Source organism: Vicugna pacos, chromosome 6 (genome assembly GCF_048564905.1).
Source record: "Vicugna pacos chromosome 6, VicPac4, whole genome shotgun sequence".
In the NCBI taxonomy this organism is placed as follows: domain Eukaryota; kingdom Metazoa; phylum Chordata; class Mammalia; order Artiodactyla; family Camelidae; genus Vicugna; species Vicugna pacos.
In genome coordinates this window covers 70763855-70777578 of record NC_132992.1, presented here as the reverse complement: position 1 = coordinate 70777578, position 13724 = coordinate 70763855, and the positions used below count along the sequence as shown (strand labels likewise).

Here is a 13724-nt window from a genome sequence, read left to right as displayed (position 1 = left end):
GCTGTATAGTTATTTTATCATACAACATTTTTATTGATTATTAATTTGACTTTGTAGTTAAAACTCTTGTGACTTGAATATGGCTAAGAGAAATACCCAGGTTCACACTGTAGTAGAGGTAGTTCTAGAATCTACAGTCTTCTGAACCTCCACGTTCTCTGTGAAAGAACTAGGTGTTATTGTTAAGTCATCTCTCTGTAAGAAACATCTGATGGTACAGATAGTAGAGGATAAAGTTCCTATTTAGCAATTCATCTGGTAATACTTCCTTCCATAATTTCTGGTAGTTTTACTATGAAGTTTATTTTGCTGAATAAATTTGCTTTGTTTCATTATTTAGAATTTTAAAAGCTAATACTTTTAAAACTTGGCATAAGCACTTAGTGTTTTGTTGACTTGACTTTGTAATTCTTTTTTTTTGTGCAGTTTACATAGTTCCTCATCATCATAGAAATGTGGAGTGTATTGGCTGAATCCTCATGCAAACAAGATCATTATGGTCCTGGTAGGTAGGGCAAGTATCTGGATGTAAGGTAACATGCCTGCTGTCTTAAAGCTGTAAAGTACTTCATGGGCTCCTGAGTTGGTTTTTTTGGTTTGTTTGTTTTTGTTTTTTCCTGAGTTGGATTTTCTATCTTTGCCAGATGTCCCATTGATTGTAATACCATCAAGTGTGGAGTTGTTCAAGAAGCCAAATAAGGACTATATCTCAAGCTATATATCATTTCTGATTTCCTCTTCCAGTAGTTCCAAAATGGGGTTTAGTTTGTAAAGTCATCTGTGGCTTTATTCTGGTTTGGCCTGGAGACCAAGTTTCTACTCTTAAATCATCCTGGTACTCACTCGATAGCAGATGCTACTCTATGAGTAGAAGAGACTAGGTGAACAGTTTTTGGTTTTGTTTTCACACAGCCTTTAGAATCCTGGGTAAAGATACTGTCATCCAAACTATAACCGAAGGGACTGATCAGTATTTATGACTATTATGGGAAGTTAATTTCATCCTACATTTTTATTGCATGTGGTGCAAATATAGAATTTTATTAAATAGGTATTATCTTGTGATATAATGACTGATTCATACCCCTACAGAGGATAAAGAATCCTGGAGATAAAGGATTTAGTCTTACCAATTTTCAAGTCTTTTTTTTTTTTTTTTTTTTAGCTTTCACTTATTTGTATACAAAATGTGTTGCCACAGATAATTATTACTTACTGGCAATTTATTTGCAGAGTATTCAATTTTTGTTAGTTGTCCATTCTGATAAAACCATCACATAAGACTTACGGTCAGTTCTCTAAGAAAAGTTTTATACCCAATTTCAGGCCCACTTATCTGCACTTTCATTTCATGGATCTGTCAGATGTTCATTCTTTTAAGAAATGTTTAGTGAGTATCAACTGTATACCAGGCACTGATAGCTTGAAGGATACAATGTGAGACAAGACAGGGCCCCTGCTTTCAAGTGGCTCACAGTCAGGTGTATAACGTGCTGACCTGGACATTGATCTCTGAGAATACAGAACTTCATTGGCTGCTATGCACAAACAGTTAACCATAAAAATCAACAAGTGGTGATGGATAAAAGGGAGATGGCATGGACTCTTAAGTGCTACAGGAATTTGGAGGCATGAAAAGACTGCTGTAGAGAATGTTTTCAGGATGAGGTAGTCTAAAAGTCAAAAGGAAGGCTTTCTGGAAAGATAGAGCAATATGGGTGAAATCACCGTGTGCTTGAGACAAGGACAAATTTAACTAGAGCAGTGGTTCCCAAAGTGTCCACACATATCAGCATCACCTGGGAACTTGTTAGAAATGCAAATTCTCAGACCCCACTTGGGGCCTATTGAATCCAAAATGTTGGCAGTGAAGCCCAGCAGTCTATGTTTTAACAAACCCTCTAGGTGCATGCCAAAGTTTGAGAACCATTAGACTAGAGTAGAGGGTTCTTATGTGGAAGTAGTGGGCAAAAAACTTTGTTAAGGTAGCCTGGGAATTCACAGTGAAGGACTCAGAATGATAGGGAAGAAGTTTGTCTTTTATCCTACGGAGCAGAGTGACCAACTGGACACTTGAGGGCTGGATTCAACCCATAAATAATGTTTTATTTGTTCTGCACAGTGGTTTTTTTTTTAGTTGTTGTTTTTTTTAATGAAATTAGTTGTCACTGTTTTAAAACCAGATTCTATTTAGAAATCTGTGCTTTTAGCTTATCTTGAAAAAGGAGAAGACCTGGCAGTACTGTGCCTGTATTTCAGGATGGTAGCAATCTGGAACAGCAAGCAACTGACCTTTTAGGTGGGACATGTGCTTCCCAGTTTGCACAGTCCCCACCACTTCCTGTTGTTTTACACACACGTTTACTCAGGTGTTACGTTTTCTGCCTGGCCCAGGTAGGCATTTCAGTATTTGAGTTTGTAACTTCTGTTATGGACAGTGGAAAATCGATGAAAGTTTTCAGAAGGAAAATGATGTGACTTATATATTCATTAATTCACTCAACAAACATTGATTAATTGAACATATATGCCAGGTTGTACAGTGTTCAAAGATGAATGGACACCTGCCATGATGTGGGTTGCAATCTAGTGGGAAAATGATGAAAATTGCATTTTAGGAAGATGGTAGTGTATGGAGTTGAGGAGAGAGACATTGAGGACTGGAAGACCAGTTAAGAGGCTATAACAGTCCAATCCTGAAGTAATAAACGCCATACTGTGGATATCAGCAGGGGGCTAGGAGGCTAAAAAGAGAAAAAGTTGGGAAAGACGCTGCAAAGCAAAAACCATCAGTCCTGTATAAGAGATTGGACTGTATAGAAGGCATGAGAGAGAATTCAAGGATGAAGATTTTGAGTTGTGAAATAGGAAATTTGTGATGCCATTAACAGAAACAGGAAATTAGAAAGAGAATCCATTTAACTCTCTGGTGCAGGGACATTGAGGAAGAGGGATGTTTGGAGATGTCTCATGTTTTGAGTTTATTGAATTGGCATATACACAATATGAGTGTTTTTTGAAAGGAAAACTTAATAGAAATGTCATCAAGATTGCATGCTTAGGGGTAGATACCACTCATTCCATCCTAGGATACCAAGGGAATATCTGGAGAAGTGTTTAAGTTATAGTCAACAAGATTTAGGAAGACTTTTCTTGAAGATGTTTGCTTTGGAGGCCCTCTAGTTAAAATTTATAGCATTGTTCAAATCCTCTCGAGTGTATAATTTTCAGGTTTATGTTGCATTGGTAAGTTTAACTTTTTCTAGGAGAATCTAAGATACTATATAAATTCAAATATTTAAAGACATTTTCTGAGTATCAGCATTACCATCCAGAATTTAAGTCATAATTGGCTGTGTGCTCATGAGGTAGCCAAGGGAGAAGTAGTATCACAACTGTTGCTCTGTTAAGACAGTAGCCAAAGGTTTTCCTGTTATGATCATATGTTAGCAGTGCTTGGTTCCCTCTGCTGTTTAAGAAATTTTTTTTACTATGGTAAAATATTTACAACATAAAAATTGCCATTTTAACCTTTCTAAGTGTACAGTTCAGTAGTATTAATTGCATTCACAGTGTTGTACAACCAGCACTATTGTTTTCAGAACTTTTTCATCACCCCAAACACAAACTTTAGACCTGTAAGCAGTAACTTCCATTCTCCCCTCCCTCCAACCCCTGTTAACTCTGCTTTCTGTCTGTATGAATTTGCCAATTCTAGATATTTCATACGAGTGAAATATAATGTCATATAATATCTGTCTTTTTGTGTCTGGCTTCTTTAACTTAGCATAGCATTTTCAAGGTTCATCCATGTTGTAGCACATAGCTTCTTTGATTTTTTTAGCTAAATATTATTGCATTGTGTGTGTATGTATCCTATTTTCTATGTATACGGATAGAGCACTTGGATTTTTTCCACCTCTAGCTGTTGTGAATAATGCTGTAATGAACACTGGTATAGAAATATCTGTTTGAGTCCCTGTTTTTAATTCCTTTGGCTGTGTACCTAGGACTGGGATTAACTTGGTCCATTTGAATCACATATTCATACATGTAATAGGAAGTGGCCACTCTCGGTCACACTGTAGAACATACAACTGGTATTTGAGTTTTTCACAGCCAAAAAAGGACTTCATAAAATGCATAAACTTATGCCCTTTGTTTATACATTAGTCATTGCTCCCCACCCCAATACATTTGCACACATACATTTACACAAAAACATACACTGCCTTTTAGAGGGAGTGTGACATGCCTCCCTTTGTTATTGCTGATTTTGTAAACAAGTGATAAAGAGTGGCTGTGGTTGTAGTTTGAATGAAAAGAAAATGTGGAAGAGGAGAAGGAACCCAAGAGTTCTACACTGCAAGTTAGGATATAAGCTTGGTGATCTGCTTTCCAAAGACTGAATAGATTGGAAACAGAAATGTGAAAAGAGATAATTGCATCAAAATAGGCATACTGACAAGAGAGAAAAAAGAGAACCTAGCTCTTATGAGTATCCATGTCCATCTTCTGCAGGTTGAAAAGTGACACATTAATTGAAAGAAAAAAGGGGAGAGCCCGTAAGAAAAAGGAAAAATTGGTAAGTAACCCATATAAAGTAATACCCCATTACAGTCAGATTTCTGCAAATACTGCTTTCTTATTGCTAGCTGAGAGCTCATAGTAAATTGAAAGGAATCAATGAGCTGCTAAAAGCTATCCCAGTATCCACTATCCTTATTCTTTTGGAGAGGCCCTCATTTGTGAAAGTTGACATAAAAGTCTCATGATTATGGCTCTCTGATTCACATCCCACAAAAGATTTTTAATTAGATGGTGGCAGCTCATGGAACGAGTCAGGCATGTGACAACCCTGATCAGTGACAATAGATAGCATCATGTTGAGGAAAACTGTCTCAGAAAGCATAGCTCTGGGACAACTGGGTGGCAGAAGGGCAAACAGTCCTGTAGACCTGTAGTCCCTGGAGGAATCCCAAGTTTACAGGAAAAAAAGTTTAACTTATGATCATAGTCATAACCATGAACCATAAATAAAATATGTCACTTTAGAAACATTGTTACCAAATACTTTTAAAATTAAAATGTCATGGTATTTAGAGAGGAAGCATTTTAAAGACATATTGGAGGACCAGTACTTATCTGGAGTCACTATTCTTTGCTTTATACATGGGGTATGATTATAATATTTGCCTTTCTCATGTTTTTCATTTTAATTCAACATGTTTGAAGGAGTAGCTGTTTTTCAGTTGATAACAAGAAAGGGAAAATATGTTTTCACTTCTCCTCCCACAAACTCCAGAATAAACAGTGACAAATGGCACTGATCCTTGCAATTACTCTTCTGCAAATAAGTGCCCCCCACAGTGAATGTGGATTTGGAGGCAGAGAGAGTTTATCATTGTTTTTCATTATATTTGCTCATTGGGGCAATATTAATCCCCTCCTGATTAATAGTATCTTCTTCCCTAAAGGACTTTCTTCCTTTAATGAATAGGTAAGAAGAGGCCTTGTGACTTCTGAGGAGAGGCAGCAATAGCAAAAGCTTTTCCTGTGCAGTGATTATTGTAGCTAAGTCAAGCCTGAAACAATGAAGGATGAAATCATGCACCGCCTGAGCTCATGTCGGAATAAGACTCAGATGGTTTCATTGTTCAGAATGGGCCTTTTGACACATGTCTAATGCTGTTTTGATTAAAATGGAGAAAAGTACAGAAAGAAGTCATCTATTTATAGGAAATAATTTTATTTTTGTTGGTAACTACCAGTGCATCAGTTCTAATTCCTTTATTGAGAGTCAGAGTATTTGATCTTAGTGTTGGAGGGACCTTAAAACCAGCTGTCTGAATTGTGATTGTGTCCACTTTGGACAATGTGATCATATTTCAGCTGAGCCCTTGGGGCAAGAATTCTCCCCTCCCCACCACTATGAGACAGCTTATATTGTTGGGAAATTCTTCTTCCTGTTCAGTTGCTCCCCTTTAGTGTCTGTGCTCACATATCTTATGGCTCTTGGGCAACGATTTCATAAAAATTGATTTTTTAATAAACCTTTTTTGTCTAGTTAATATTTGAAAAATGCTTGTTATAAAATTTTTCAGTGATTTTCAAACCTGTGCCAGTTGTCAGTCTTAATCCCTTTCTACCAAATATCTCTTCAATTAACCATTGTATGATTAGAAATTTTTTTCTGCATTTAACATGAAGAAAGTTGCTATTCTGTTTTCTTTTTCTACATTTTTTATTGAGTTATAGTCATTTTACATTTTTGCTATTTTGTTAATATAAATATTTTCACTCTATATCTTCCTTGATTAGTATTTAATTTTTATTAATCAATAAAGGAATTAGAATTGATGCACTACTAGTTCATCACTTTGGACAAAGTGGTCAGATTTCAGCCAACCACATTAACTTTTATTGTTCAATTATTAACTGATGTCTATAGTCTTAAAAGTAATGACTCATTACTTTTCTTCCCACTCTTTCCTGAAATTATCTGACTTTTATTTAAAGTGTTTAAATTCATTGTCATCCTTAGGAACAAGCAGGACATTGTGTGAGTTGTTTTTCTGACTTTCTTTTCCTTAAGTAAAATGTTGGGACTGTAACAGAAAAAAATGGAAGGCTTCAGTGGTGGGTTATGATATTTTCAGAGAATTTTAAAGTGCACCATATTTTTAATTTTTAAGAATTAATATTGGAATAACATAGTTTCTAAAACAAGGAATATATAAGTTGTGTTAATAGAAATATGTATAAGCTGGAGGGGAAAGCTGAACACAAAATATTATACAAACACTGGTTATAACTTGCAGCAACCAGCCTCCAAGATGGCCCTCAGTGAGCCTCACCTCCTAATATTTATACCTCCTAATATTTAGTCCCCTTGCACATTGCATCAGAGTTAGTCAGTACGACCAGTGAAATATGGGGAAAGTTATGATCTGCAGAGCTAAGTCACACAAAGCATTGCTGCTTCTGCCTTGCTCTCTGGAATTGCACTCTGGAGGAAGCCAGCCACCATGTTGTGAAGGCATTCAAAGCCCTATGGAGAGCACACGTGGGAAACAACTGAGGCTTTTTTCCAACAGCCAAGATCAGCTTGCCAACCATTGAGTGAGGGATCTTGGAGGTAGAGCCTCAGCCTCAGTCAAGCCTTCAGATGACTGCAGCCCTGGCCTACAGTATCATGAGAGACCCTGAGCCAGAACTGTCCAATTAAGTCACTCCCAGTTTCCTGAACTATAGAAACTATGAGATAGTATTTATTGTCCTCTTAAGCAACTAAGTTTTGGGGTTATTTGTTGTGTAGCAATAGATAACTAATGTACAGCATATTATAATATTTATTGGCTTGATATACAGAAGAGAATTTGGACAATGTAAACAATGTTTAGTACCCTTTAGGTTTTGGGTTTTTTTTTGGAAAGTTTATCATAGTTTTAACAATTTGAATGTGTTTGGTTAAAGAAATTCAGTTTAGCTATAGAACCAGTAGATTCAGAAAAATAAAATTACAGTTTCTCCTAAAACAAATTAGTATGACTAGATTAGATGTTAATTAATTACATTCTCTCTTAACATTTTGTTTACTTATTAAAGTATTCTCCCTTGTTATGTCACTTTGCAGTTTATTCCTATTGTCACTTTGTATTGAGCATCTTCTTGGACAGTCTTCTAAGTGCTTTGGCATCAAAACAAGATTTCTGCTCTCAAGGAGTTTATATTCTATCAGAGAAACACAGATAATAAGTATAGTAAATAAGCTGTCTAGAATATTAGAATTGGTAAGTAGTACGGAGAAAAAAAGTAGATCAAAAAAGGGGGTACTGAGAAAGCAGACAGATAGGGGACACATGAGGAGGGAGGTTATGGTATTAAAGAGAGGCCTCAATAAGGAAGTGTCATTTGAACAATGATTTGAAGGAGTTACAGGAATTGATCAAATGGATGTATGGGAAGAGATTGTACCAGACATTGGGGACAGCTAGAGCAAAGGCCTAAGGCAGGAACACATGTGACATTTCAGCACAAACGTCGATGTGGGTGGAGCGAGAGAGGTGAAAACTTTTAGAGAGGTAATGGGGTGGGAGGCAGAACAGGTGGATCCATGACGGCTATTGTTGGGACTTTCTACCCCGAGGGAAATGAGAAACCAATGCTGGATTTGCAGAGGAGCGACTTACTCTAACGAAGGTTTTAAAAGGATGATGTTAGTTGCTTGTTAAAAACAGAATCTAGAGGAGTGAGGGTAAAAGCAGAGATCTGTTAGGACAATATTAGAGTAAATCACATGAGAGATGGTGGTGGCTCAAGCCAAGGTGGTAGTGATGGAAATGGTCAGATTCTGGAAATGCAGTAAAGGTAGACCGGCAGGAAACATCAAAACCTCTTGGTCATGCACAGAAAGGAGCTCAAACCACTATAAGACTTTCCCATCCTGATGCCAGTCTAATTTTCCAGCGTCATCTCTAACCATCCCTCTCGTCTCTACACTCTCCTCCCCACCCCAGTATTCAACCTTCCCTAGTCCATACTGGTGACTCTTCCTGTGACCTAGCAGTAAAAACTGTGGACTCTGGACTTAGACCATCTGGGTTTGATTTCTGACTTTCTTCACTTAACTACTGTGTGCTCTTAAATTACTTAGGCCTGTTTTCTTATTTCTAGAATGGGGATATTAATAATAGAGCCTACCTCACAGAGTGGTATTGTGAGATAAAATGAGAATTCATGTAAAATACTTCACACACTTGTTTATTAAGGTCTCAATAAATATTAGCTGATATTATTATTAGCTCAGATTTATGTTCCTATGGCCACAGTCTTTCCTCTGCATTAGATGCTAACCTTCCTATACCCTCTTTCACTCTAATCTTCTCCTTTTTGTTTTCATTTTGAAGAAATTTAAAAATGAAATCAAACTATCCATAATTCCCTACTGCCTGTCTTCATCTTTTTATGGTCCCTCTGGTCTTTGTTTATGTGTCTCTGTTATTTATGTAGTTACTTCTATTCATTTTCAGATCAGTTCAAATGTCATCTCATGCCTTTCTTAATCCTCTAGATAGGGCTAATCATCTGTGCTTTGGGCTCCTTTAGCAGTTTTATGATTAACTTAAAAGATGTGATTATTTGTATGTGTATCTGTCACCTCTGCCAGACTCTGAGCATCTTGAATTTAAAAAATCTGTTAATTCACCTTTAATTCTCAGGCAGCTAGTTCTTAGTAGGCATCAGTAAACATTTGTAGAATTAGACAAGTGGGTGGAGCCTACCAAGGTGCCCCACCCCAATCCTTCTTACATGTAACTGCTAGATTCATATTTTTGACACTCTCTTACTCAGATTTCTGAATAGCTTCCCATTGCCTGCAAAGTGAAGTCTAAATTCCTTAGTATTTGGTGTGTTCTGCTATCTGATCTCAGGTTTGCTTTCCAACTTTATTTCCTACTACAGTTAGTTAAACTGATCCGTTCACTATTCCCCAAGGTCCCCCATCCCTTTTCTATGCCCATATCTTGGTTCATATTATTTCTTTTTCCTGGAAAGCACTCCTCTTTAATTCTCTTCCTTACTACCCTCCTCAGATGCCACCTTTCACAAAGCCTTCTCTGATCATCCAGCTGGACGTAATCTCTCCTTGCTTTTACTCTCAGAGCATAGAACTGTGCTACTTGTCACGTTTTAACTTTACAGAGATAATTAAATGGACATGTGTCTTTTTCCTGTTTCCTGCAGTCTCTTAAAGGGCAGGTCTAAGATGATTCATCTTTTCATGCTGCATTTATGAGTAGCGTTAGACAACTGATAATTTCTAGAATGGGATAAATGAATGATGTGATTAAGTAGACTTCCTAGAATAGCACTCCTCTGGGCTGGTTTGGAGGGGCAGTGGAGAATTGGGGATGTGATACCTGGCCATAGTAAGACACTAGGAAAACAGGTACTCCCTGCCCAGTGCTCCTGTCTGTAGATACCCTTAGCCCAGCTGCACCAAGTCTATTCAGGACACGTTTACTGATGTTTGACATGTTCCAGGCTCAGTACTTAGCTTTGGGAATACAAAAGATATCTTGTACCTTCACCTTAGATGCTCTTCAAATAGCAAGGTGTTCCGGGGCTCTGGCCCTCAGTATTGGATATGTAGGTCTTAAGTTACATCCTCAAATAAGGTGTTGCTCACTATGCTGAAATCTGCCTCAGACTTACCTTATTGGACCTACCTTAGTTTTACTTTGCTTGACTAACTTATATTGTAGGTGATTTGACTAATCTATTCCCATGGTTCAGCTTGTTCTTTAAAATTTTCATTCTAGTTACATTTTAAACTTGAGTTGTGTTTAATTTTTAACTTTGTTAAAGCCAGCTTTGCCATGGAACTCAGAAGAACCGACAGCGGGAGCTTTTACATTTCACTGTTTTCAGACTTTCTGGTAGAACTGTCTAGGCACCTCTCCCATTCCATTATTTTACGCTGTAGGAAAATACTGTCATTTTATTCAAGTCAATCAATGTTAATGTTTGCTTTGGGGGGAATAGATATGAGTAACAGTCAGGTGTCACCATGGAACTGTATAAGGAAAGCAAGTCCATACATTTTGAAATCTGATTTGATGCCTCCAGAACCATTCTTTCCCACACCTGCCTCTATTCTGGTACATCTCTGTATCCCACCCATACTGAACTTGTAATATTTGAAGTCCTCAGAATTCTTCTGTTACTTCCCCTGGGCAATTTCTGCCTCTGATTCAGGACCCGCTTATGCCTCTCATCCCTTGGAAAGCCTCTCAGTCTCTTCCCACCTCCTGCCCTCCCCTTCTAAGATGAGTTATGTACTCTTAACGTCCATTCCTGTCACACCCTGTGCATAGCTCTGTCGGAGAACTTGCCACAGTACGCTATAGCTGTTGATTTATTTGTTTGTTTCTTCTAGTAAGCTGAAATCTCCCCAATAGCTGGGACTATATCTGATTTTTCTTTTGTATGTAGGAGCCAGCATAGTGTCTGGTATATATTCGCCACTCAGTAGTGCTTACTAGACAATTCAATGCCAGCTTTCTGCATTCATCTCAAGGATGGAAGAAGCTATCAAGGAGTGCTGTTCACTATAATCTCCTGGGTAAAAACAACACAGAATTCAGTTCCTGAGCAACTTCAGCCCAATAAGCAATAATTCTACTAGCTGACACTTAGTTAACTAACATGTAAGTAGATGAACCAGATAATCATGTGTACTTAGAAAAAAGGTGGGTAAGGGAGGAGTGAAGGATAAAGAAGGGAGTGAGTTAGCAAAATGCTACGCAATAAGTTGCAAACTAGCACAAAGGTGAGTGTGGTTCACGAAGCCAGTTTGATTCAGAAGGGTTGAAACAGGAGCAAAGAGCAAAAGACACCAATAGTGAAAGCAAGCTTTCACAGGGACCGGGCAGACACAAGCAGGTGAGCACCCAGGTGGGGCCCGGGTCCTGTGGGATTGTGGCCTCCCAGGCTCTGGATGACAAAGAGGGAGGGAATCCAGAGTGTGCAGTTCTGGGACGGCTAAGTGGGGAGGATTAGTGTTTACTGCGGAGACAAAGATACACTGAAAAGACCTTGGAAGGAGACAGGCATAGTGACAAACACTAGCTGGCACCAAAGTCTCTAAAGAATTATAGAGGGGGCTTTGTTGAGGGTGAATAAGGAGGTAGTGAATGAGAGATACTGAGGAGACCAATTCTGAAGGGAGTGGATTTTAACATACTGATACGTATACTCTCCAGTCTGTGGAAAGTAAAACTATGTATGTTATTTTGAATAGCATAGAGAGCTTTTTATATAATTGACACATTTGGAGAAACAGTGCTTCCTTGGAAGTTTGGAATCATGTTCTTCATGAAGTAAAAACTGCAGAGTCATACCGGATTTCAGTGTAAAACTTCACTTCAATGGGTAGGTAATTAACTTCCTTCTGAAAAGAAGTCAACTTTATATTCTTATTAAATAGGTAAGATCCAATCCCTGAGTCACTAGATCACTGTTCATCCCTCCAGAAGGATTTAACATACTCAAAAACACCCGCAGTATGCCAGGAACACATCAGTGAACAAAACAGAAAAATACCTGCTCATGCATGTATAGCTCACAAGAGGGAGGGGAGTTGGAACAGGGAATATGAAAAAAAAACAAAAATAGTAAATTAAATAGTGTACTAGAAGGTGCAAAGTGCTGTGAAAAAAAAAAAAAACAGGGAAGGAAGATAGAAGACGTGTATGTGACCAGGTGGGTTTCGATTTTAAATATAGTAGACAAGGAAGGTCTCACTGAGAAGGTGATATTTGAGCAAAGACTAAGCAGTGTAGGCTGGTGTCGTGAAATAGGGTGCCATTCTATATGCTCTAAGTTGTAGCATTTCTAATAGCATTCTTAAAATACTTAATCTTGAAGAAAAATGAGGTTGAAAGTGGGATTAGGAGGTAGAGGTTGAGAGCAGAAGGGGCGTTTCCTGTGTTCTTCCTTTGCTTTCTCTAAAATCTACTGTTTAGTTTTACATGGAACACCTGGTATGACTCTGCAGTTTTCACCTCATGAAAACAGATACCTAGTACACTTTTTTTTTCCCTTGAAATTTCTTTTGGAAGAAAAACAAATATTTGCTTAAAGGAAGTAGAAGCTGGAGAGGTTTTTTCGGAAACCACAATAATAGAGAAAATATGAGTGAGCACTGAAGAGGCTGCTGTGGAATCAGTCACTGCAATGGCAGCAGGCCGGTGACTGGGGGGCCATAATACCCTTCCTCAGGGAGAGAAGGGACTGAGTGTGGAGTACGGCTTGAGCTCTGGAGAAGGCAATGATTTGTTAATACTCAGAATCTGAAAAGGTGGTTTTTGTTTTCAATTATTTAGGTTAATCTACATGACCAACCTGGTTGCTGCAAAAGAATCAGCCAAAAGGAGTGATTTAAGATGTGAGTATGAATCTGGCCAGGGAGCTGCCCTGTTGCTGTGGTTGATTTTCTGGGATGACTTTCCTTTGTTTGAGGTTCTAAGTTTTCATTTCCTAGCCAGTAGCTCTCGTTCTTAACTACAGGGTAGAAGTTCAGCCTTGAATAGTGTTCAGACAGATAATTCTAACTCTGCCTTCGTACTACCTCGGAACAACTTGTTATTTTAAATAGTCTTACATTACAAATGCAATTAACTGTAATTTGCTTTATTTTATGTAATATGGGGGAGGGAGACATTCTGATCAAAGGAACCCCAGGAGATCAACTTGAGAATGATTAAGGATTCTCATTCTATACTCCAAATACACCAAGTATTCTATTAGAGATAAGGAGACTGGGAAGTGGGGACTTTAGAGTTAGATCTTGTTTAACAAGTAACTGTGACTTACACTGAAGTCCAGAGGTGAAAGCTGGGTCAGAACACCCAAAACTGTTTTGACCAAAGTGCAAAAGATCAATTAAATGTTAGAGAACAGACGTGGCATTCTTCATTAATACCAGGAGAAAATACAGCCTATCCAGGAGACATTTTTCCACGTAACCTTACTCTAGGCATCCTGCATCATTTGTCTCCAACCTCCCGTAATATATAAATCCAAAGCAAATAATGCTAAGCACTTACAAGGTTTTTGTCTTTGCTGGGGACGCTTTAAGAAATACAAGCAGTAACTTGCCATAACTCTCCGCTGACCTGCTTGATGACTTTCAGCAAGTCATTGAGGCTTTATGTCTT

The 13724-nt window shown here is 38.1% G+C and overlaps 1 protein-coding gene across 4 annotated transcripts in view; it reads left to right on the top strand.

Moving 5' to 3' along the window:
• ENTPD5 (ectonucleoside triphosphate diphosphohydrolase 5 (inactive)) overlaps positions 1-13724 on the top strand; it is a 30278-nt gene that overhangs the window by 1505 nt on the left and 15049 nt on the right. For all 4 annotated transcript variants that reach the window (XR_012073749.1, XM_072963402.1, XM_072963401.1 and 1 more), the window contains exons 2-6: positions 427-505; positions 4522-4585; positions 7637-7793; positions 10999-11213; positions 12891-12952. The gene's annotated coding sequence lies outside the window, so the exon portion shown is untranslated. The remainder of the gene's footprint in view (positions 1-426; positions 506-4521; positions 4586-7636; positions 7794-10998; positions 11214-12890; positions 12953-13724) is intronic.